Consider the following 8,105-nt stretch of genomic DNA (forward strand, 5'->3'; position numbering starts at 1 on the left):
TATTGAGAGGATGAAAGACATCCTAAAATGGCAAACCACACCATGAATGATGCTCGCAGCATTCATGGCAACAACCCTGAGTATCTGGTGGAGAAGATCATTCGAATGCGAATCTGTGAGTCCAGGTACTGAAAAGAAGAGTGCATTGGGCTGAACAGTTAAATGATAAAGCCACGGAGTTAAGGTTTGCGGGAGGCATGTCTGGTGGCCACATCAATCAAGCTCCTTTCCTTTGCTTGATTCTGAAGAGCTACTGCGAGAGAAGGCCGTGTCCTAGCAGCTAGACGTGTAGTGGGCGCTCACCCCCTTCATGGCGAAGAATGGCCACGCCCTGCCCGCCACGTTTCTCCTGCCTCCAGAATATAGGTAATGCCCGCCTACAACGCTGGCCCCGCGAATGGCCACGCCCCGCCCCTGCCGAGTTTCTCCTGCCTCCCGAAAGTAGGGAAGCCCCGCCCATGCACGATGGCCCTGGTAAGGGCCATGCCCCGTCCCTACCAAAGTTGAAATTGATGAACGTCGATGAGTTTATTGACGAGTTGCTACACAGTGAGGGAGTCTGTGATATCATTCTGCCATATCTCCAGAAACGTTCTGTTCTAGAAGAAGCTGGGTCTGACCTGATCTGCGTTTTGGAGACTGAGGCTTGGCTGCACACATTCAAGTTGAAGAATTGAGAGGACGAAAGACATTCTACAATGGCAAACCACACCATGAAGGATGTGCGCAGCATTCATAGCACCAACCCTCAGTATCTGGTTGAGAAGATCATTAGATGCGAATCTATGAGTCGAAGTACTGGAAAGAGTGCTTTGGGCTGACAGCTGAACAGGTGGATGATAAAGCCACGGAGTTAAGATTTGTGGGTGGCATGTCTGTTGGCCACATCAAACCAGCTCCTTTCCTTTCTTTGACTCTGAAGATGCTACTGCGGGAGAGGGCCGAGTCCTAGCAGCTAGACGTGGAGTGGGCGCACACCCCCTTCATAGCCAAGAATGGCTAAGCCCTGCCCTCCACCTGTCTTCTCCTGCCTCCATAGGTAGGGAATCTCCGCCCAACCCGCCGGCCTCACTCATGTCCACGCCCCGCACCTGACGAGTTTCTCCTGCCTCCAGAAAGTAGGGAAGCCCCGCCCATGCACGCGGGCCCTGCCAAAGGCCATGGCCCGCCCACCGGAGTTGGAACTGGTGCACGTCGATGAGTTTATTGACGAGTTGCTACACAGTGAGGGAGTCTGTGATATCCTTCTGCCATATCTCCAGAAACTTTCTGTTCTACAAGAATCGGGTCTGACCTGATCTGCGTTTTGGAGCCTGAGGCTTGGCTGCACACCTTCATGTTGAAGTATTGAGAGGACGAAAGACATCCTACAATGGCAAACCACAACATGAAAGATGTGTGAAGCATTCATGGCACCAACCCTCAGTATATGGTGGAGAAAATCATTCGAATGCGAATCTATGAGTCCAGTTACTGGAAAGAGTGCTTTCGGCTGACAGCTGAACAGGTAGATGATAAAGCCACGGAGTTAAGGTTTGTGGGTGGCATGTCTGGTGGCCACATCAAACCAGCTCCTTTTCTTTCCTTGACTCTGAATATGCTACTGCGGGAGAGGGCCGAGTCCTAGCAGCTAGACGTGGAGTGGGCGGTCACCCCCTTCATGGCCGTTCCTGGCCATGCCCTGCCCCCCCCCGGGTTTCTCCTGTCTCCCGAATGTAGGGAATCCCCGTCCTCCTCCACTGGCACTGCGAGTGGCCAAGCCCCACCACAGCCGAGTTTCTCCTGCCTCCAGAAAGGAGGGAAGCCCCGCTCATGCATGCAGGTCGTGCGAACGGCCATGCCTCGTCCCCACCAGAGTTGGAACTGATGCACTTTGAAGAGTTTATTGATGAGTTGCTACACAGTGAGGGAGTCTGTGATATCCTTCTGCCATATCTCCAGAAACGTTCTGTTCTAGAAGAAGCTGGGTTTAACCTTATGTGCATTTTGGAGTCTGAGGCTTGGCTGCACACATTCAGGTTGAATTATTGAGAGGATGAAAGACATCCTAAAATGGCAAACCACACCATGAATGATGCTCGCAGCATTCATGGCAACAACCCTGAGTATCTGGTGGAGAAGATCATTCAAATGCGAATCTGTGAGTCCAGGTACTGAAAAGAAGAGTGCATTGGGCTGAACAGGTAGATGATAAAGCCATGAAGTTAAGGTTTGTGGGTGGCATTTCTGGTGGCCACATCAAACGAGCTTCTTTCCTTTGCTTGACTCTGAAGAAGCTACTGCGGGAGAAGGCCGTGTCTTAGCAGCTAGACGTTTAGTTGGCGCTCACCCCCTTCATGGCCAAGAACGGCCACGCCCTGCCCGCCAAGTTTCTTCTGTCTCCCGAAGATAGGGAATCCCCGCCCACCCCCGCTGGCCCTGCGAATGGCCCCGCCCCGCCCCTGCCGAGTTTCTCCTGCCTCCCGAAATTAGGGAAGCCCCGCTCATGCACGATGGACCTGGTAAGGGCCATGCCCCGTCCCCACCGGATTTGGAACTGATGAACGTTGATGACTTTATTGACGAGTTGCTACACAGTGAGGGAATCTGTGATATCCTTCTGCCATATCTCCAGAAACGTTCTGTTCTAGAAGAAGCTGGGTCTAACCTGATCTGCGTTTTGGAGCCTGAGGCTTGGCTGCACACCTTCAAGTTGAAGTATTGAGAGGATGAAAGACATCCTACAATGTCAAACCACACCATGAAGGATGCTCGCAGCATTCATGGCACCAACCCTCAGTATGTGGTGGAGAAGATCATTCGCATGTGAATCTATGAGTCCAGTTACTGGAAAGAAGAGTGCTTTGGACTGACAGCTGAACAGTTTGATGATAAAGCCACGGAGTTAAAGTTTGTGTGTGGCATGTCTGGTGGCCACATCAAACCAGCTCCTTTCCTTTGCTTCACTCTGAAGATGCTACTGCGGGAGAGGGCCGTGTCCAGGCAGCTAGACGTGGAGTGGGCGCTCACACCATTCATGGCCAAGAAAGGCCACGGCCTGACCCCCTAGGTTTCTCATGCCTGGCGTATGTAGGCAACCCCGCCCACCGCCGCCGGCCCCACAAATGGCCACGCATCGCCCTCGCCTTTTTTCTCCTGCCTCCCGAAAATAGGGAAGCCTCACCCATGAACGCTGGCCCTGCGAAGGGCCATGCCCTGCCTCCACCGGAGTTGGGAATGATGCACGTCGATGATTTTATTTAAGAGTTGCTACACAGTGAGGGAGTCTGTGATATCCTTCTGCCATATCTCCAGAAACATTCTGGTCTAGAAGAAGCTGGGTCTGACCTGATCTGCGTTTTGGAGCCTGAGGCTTGCCTGCACACCTTCAAATTGAAGTATTGAGAGGACGAAAGACATACTAAAATTGCATACCACACCATGAAGGATGCTCGCAGCATTCATGGCACTAAACCTCAGTATCTGGTGGAGAATATATTTCGAATGCGAATCTATGAGTCCAGGTACTGGAAAGGGTGCTTTGGGCTGACAGCTGAACAGGTAGATGATAAAGCCACGGAGTTAAGTTTTGTGGGTGGCATGTCTGGTGGCCACATCAAACCAGCTCCTTTCCTTTGCTTGACACTGAAGATGATAATGCGGGAGAGGGCCGTGTCCTAGCAGCTGGACGTGGATTGGGCGCTCACCCCCTTAATGGCCAAGAACGGCCATGCCCTGCCCGCCACCGGGTTTCTCCTGCCTCCAAAGGTAGGGAATCCCCACCCACCCCGCCGGCCTCACGAATGGCCAAGTCCCGCCCCCACCGAGTTTCTCCTGCCTCCAGAAAGTAGGGAAGCCCAGCCCATGCATTATGGCTCTGCGAAGGGCCATGCCTCGCCCCCACCGGAGTTGGAACTGATGCATGTCGATGAGGTTATTGTCGAGTTCCTACACAGTGAGGGAGTCTGTGATATCCTTCTGCCATATCTCCAGAAACGTTCTGTTCTAGAAGAAGCTGGGTCTAACCTGATCTGCGTTTTGGAGCCTGAGGCTTGGCTGCGAATATTCACGTTGAAGTATTGAGAGGAATAAATACATCCTAAAATGGGAAACAACACCATGAAGTATGCTCGCAACATTCATGGCACCAACCCTCAGTATCTGGTGGAGAAGATCATTCAATGTCAATCTATGAGTCCAGGTACAGGAAAGAGTACTTTGGGCTGACAGCTGAACAGGTAGATGATAAAGCCACAGAGTTAAGGTTTGTGGGTGTCATGTTCGGTGGCCACATCAAACCAGCTCCTTTCCTTTGCTTGACTCTGAAGATGCTACTGCAGGAGAGGGCCGTGTCCTAGCAGCGAGACTTGGAGTGGGCGCTCACCCCCTTCATGGGCAAGAACGGCCACGCCCTGCCCTCTACCCGGGCTTTTCCTGTTCTTGAAAGTAGGGAAGCCCCGCCCATGCACGCTGGCCCTGGGAACGGCCATGCCCCGTCGCCACCGGATTTGCAACTGATACACGTCAATGAGTTTATTGACGAGTTGCAACACAGTGAGGGAGTCTGTGATATTCTTCTGCCATATCTCCAGAAAATTTCTATTCTAGAAGAAACTCTGTCTAACCTGATCTGCGTTTTGGAGCCTGAGGCTTGGCTCCACACATTCAAGTTGAAGAATTGAGAGCACGAAAAACATCCTAAAATGGCAAACCACTCCATGAAAGATGATATCAGCATTCATGCACCAACCCTCAGTATATTTTGGAGAAAATCATTCGAATGTGAATCTATGATTCCAAGTAATGTAAAGAAGAGTGCTTTGGGCTGACAGCTGAACAGGTAGATGATAAAGCCACGGAGTTAAGGTTTGTGGGTGGCATTTCTGGTGGCCACATCAAACCAGCTCCTTTTTTTGCTTGACTCTGAAGTTGCTAATGAGGAGAGTGTCGTGTCCGAGCAGCTACACGTGGAGTGCGGGCTCACCAGCATCATGGCCAAGAACAGACACGCCCTGCCCCCCACCGGGTTTCTCCTGCCTCCCAAAGGTAGGGAATCCCCGCCCACCTTCGCCGGCCCCGCGAATGGCCACGCCCCGCCCCTGCCGAGTTTCTCCTGCCTCCTGAAATTAGGGAAGACCCACCCATGCACGGTGGCCTAGCAAAGGGCCATGCCCCGCCCCACCAGAGTTGGAACTGATGCACATCGATGAGTTTATTTACGAGTTGCTGCACAGTGAGGGAGTCTGTGATATCCTTCTGCCATATCTCCAGTAACATTCTGTTGTAGAAGAAGCTGGGTCTAACCTGATCTGCGTTTTGGAGCCTGAGGCTTGGCTGCACACCTTCAAGTTGAAGTATTTAGAGGACGAAATACATCCTACAATGGCAAACCACACCATGAATGTTGCTCGCAGCATTCATAGCACCAAGCCTCAGTATCAGGTGGAGAAGATCATTCAATGCAAATCTATGAGTCCAGGTACTGGAAAGAGTGCTTTGGGCTGACAGCTGAACAGGTAGTTAATAAAGCCACGGAGATAAGGATTGTGGGTGGCATGTCTGGTCGCCACATCAAACCAGCTCCTTTCCTTTGCTTGACTCTGAAGCTGCTACTGCGGGAGAGGGCCGTGTCCTAGCAGCTAGACATGGACTGGGTGCTTACCCCTTCATGGCCAAGAACGGCCACGCCCTGCCCCCATCCGTGTTTTTCCTGCCTCCCGAAAGTAGGGAAGCCCCGCCCATGCACGCTGGCCCTGGGAACAGCCATGCCCCATCGCCACCGGAGTTGGAACTGATGCACGTCGATGAGTTTATTGACGAGTTGCTACACAGTGAGGGAGTCTGTGATATCATTCTGCCATATCTCCAGAAAATTTCTTTTCTAGAAGAAACTCTGTCTAACCTGATCTGCGTTTTGGAGCCTGAGGCTTGACTGCACACCTTCAAGTTGAAGTATTGAGAGGACGAAAGACATCCTACAATGGCAAACCACACCATGAAGGATGCTCGCAGCATTCATGGCACCAACTCTCACTATCTGGTGGAGAAGATCATTCGAATGCGAATATGTGTCCAGGTACTGGAAAGAAAAGTGCTTTGGGCTGACAGCTGAACAGGTAGGTGATAAAGCCACGGAGTTAAGGTTTGTGTTGGCATGCCTGGTGGCCACATCAAACCAGCTCCTTTCCTTTGCTTGACTCTGAAGATGCTACTGTGGGAGAGGGCCGAGTCCTAGCAGCTAGACGTGGAGTGGGCGCTCACCCACTTCATGGTCAATTACGGCCACGCCCTGGCCCCAGCCGGGTTTCTCCTGCCTCTCGAATGTAGGGAATCCCCGCCCACACATGCCGGCCTCACGAATGGCCACGCCCCGCCCCCGCTGTGTTTCTTCTGCCTTCCGAAGTTATGGAAGCCCCACCCATGCATCCTGCCACATGTGGAGAGAATGGCTATTTTCTTTTTTTTTTTTCTTTTTTTCTTTTTTCTTTTTTTGGTTTTTGGGCCGTACCCGACATTGCTCAGGGGTTACTCTTGGCTGTCTGGTTAGAAATACCTACTAGCAGGAACGGGGGACCACATGGGACACTGGGATTTGAACCAACCATCTTTGGTCCTGGATCGGCTGCTTCCAAGGCAAACAACACTGTGCTATCTCTCCAGGCCCGCAATTTTCTTTATTTTAATATATAAAATTTAAGCACCATGATTACCAGCATGATTATAGTTAGTTTTCAGTCAAACAAATTATCCCCCTTCACCAGGCTGAGAGATCTATGATATCTATGTCGCGATCTGCTAAGGTAATATCTTGGATTCTTGCTCCCCTGTCTTTCTCATTGAGGGGAGGGACTCCTCCTCTTGGGAGAGAGACTACATTTAGGAGGTGATCTGCTCCTTCTTCTGTAGCACAGTGTGGAAGAGTGCCTCTACTGGCCTAAGTCTTGATAGCTTCTCTGGCAGTGATCAGGTGATAGATCTCTTTCCAACTTCTCATCTTCTTCCTCTTCACTGGACTCTAAACATCTATTTCTTCAAGAGTACTAACCAGAGGCTCCAACTGCTCAGCTTCTTCTAGTACAGAACATTTCTGGAGATGTGGCAGAAGGACATCACAGACCCTCTCATTGTGTAGCATCTCGTCAATAAACTCATCGACATGCATCAGTTCAAACTCCCCTTTACGGTTCTGCCTCTTGATTTTTTTCTGTAGTCATTGTCCAGAGGCTCCAAATACTTGTAGCAATCCAGGGCAGTGCCTGTCAGCCTGAGGTAAAGTGCACCCAACAGGCAGACATACTTAAAGTCTTCCCTGATTCTGGAGTGATTTCTGAGTGCAGAACCTGGAGTCAACCTTGAGCTCCACCATGTGTAACCCCAAACCCCACCCCCAAATTATAAAGTATAATAGTACTTGAAGAGAGGAACACCTTACAACTATGTCTTAGGCACCATCAGGGTTACCCCCACACATAGAAACACACATATTCGAGACCTTTCTTGCTGAACTTGTTCATTGCCTTATTTCTTCAATGTCAAGTGGGTTTGGGAAACTATGCCCTACAGCTATGCTATCCCTCTGGCCCTGGGAGATTTTATTTTTGAAAAAGGTGGAAATAGGGCTTTCTAGTTCTCTTGTGAATTTATGAATTTTAGAATTTTTTCTTGATCATTTTGAGAGGAGAAGGCACTACTATAAACTTGTTTAAGGTCATATAACTAGGTTTCAGCAACCTGCAAGAACTCCTCCTAAAACTGTATCGGAAGAAGAGGGGAAGAAAGAGAAAGGGAGGCATGACAAGGCATTTCAAGGTTTCAAGGCTGCTCAGTCTCTCCACCTTCAGTTTTTAAGATTTTCCTTTCTGATTCTCTGCTCTAGAAAAAAATTCTACACCACCATAAAACCTTAATGCATGATCCATGTGGGGAGGTGGGTCCCACATACAGGTGTTAGCCATGGCCTTGGATAGGGGATTGGTGAGTAGTGGTGTACGGTTTGTTACCCCAGAGATGCCCTTACTTTCCCTATTTTTTTCAATATGAAGGCTTCCTCCATCCTTAAAGTCAAGTACTGGCCCAACTTCCACACCCTTCGAAGGCTAAAGGGTATACCTCCACTCCGCGAGGGG

The 8,105-nt window shown here is 50.4% G+C and overlaps 1 pseudogene; it reads right to left on the reverse strand.

Annotated features, from left to right (window-relative positions):
* The window catches only part of LOC126029762 (pre-mRNA-splicing factor 38A-like), a 248,947-nt pseudogene extending 241,454 nt beyond the window's left edge, over positions 1-7,493 (reverse strand).
* Positions 7,494-8,105: the final 612 nt, after the last annotated feature.

This window comes from Suncus etruscus, chromosome 15, assembly GCF_024139225.1.
Source record: "Suncus etruscus isolate mSunEtr1 chromosome 15, mSunEtr1.pri.cur, whole genome shotgun sequence".
NCBI lineage: Eukaryota > Metazoa > Chordata > Mammalia > Eulipotyphla > Soricidae > Suncus > Suncus etruscus.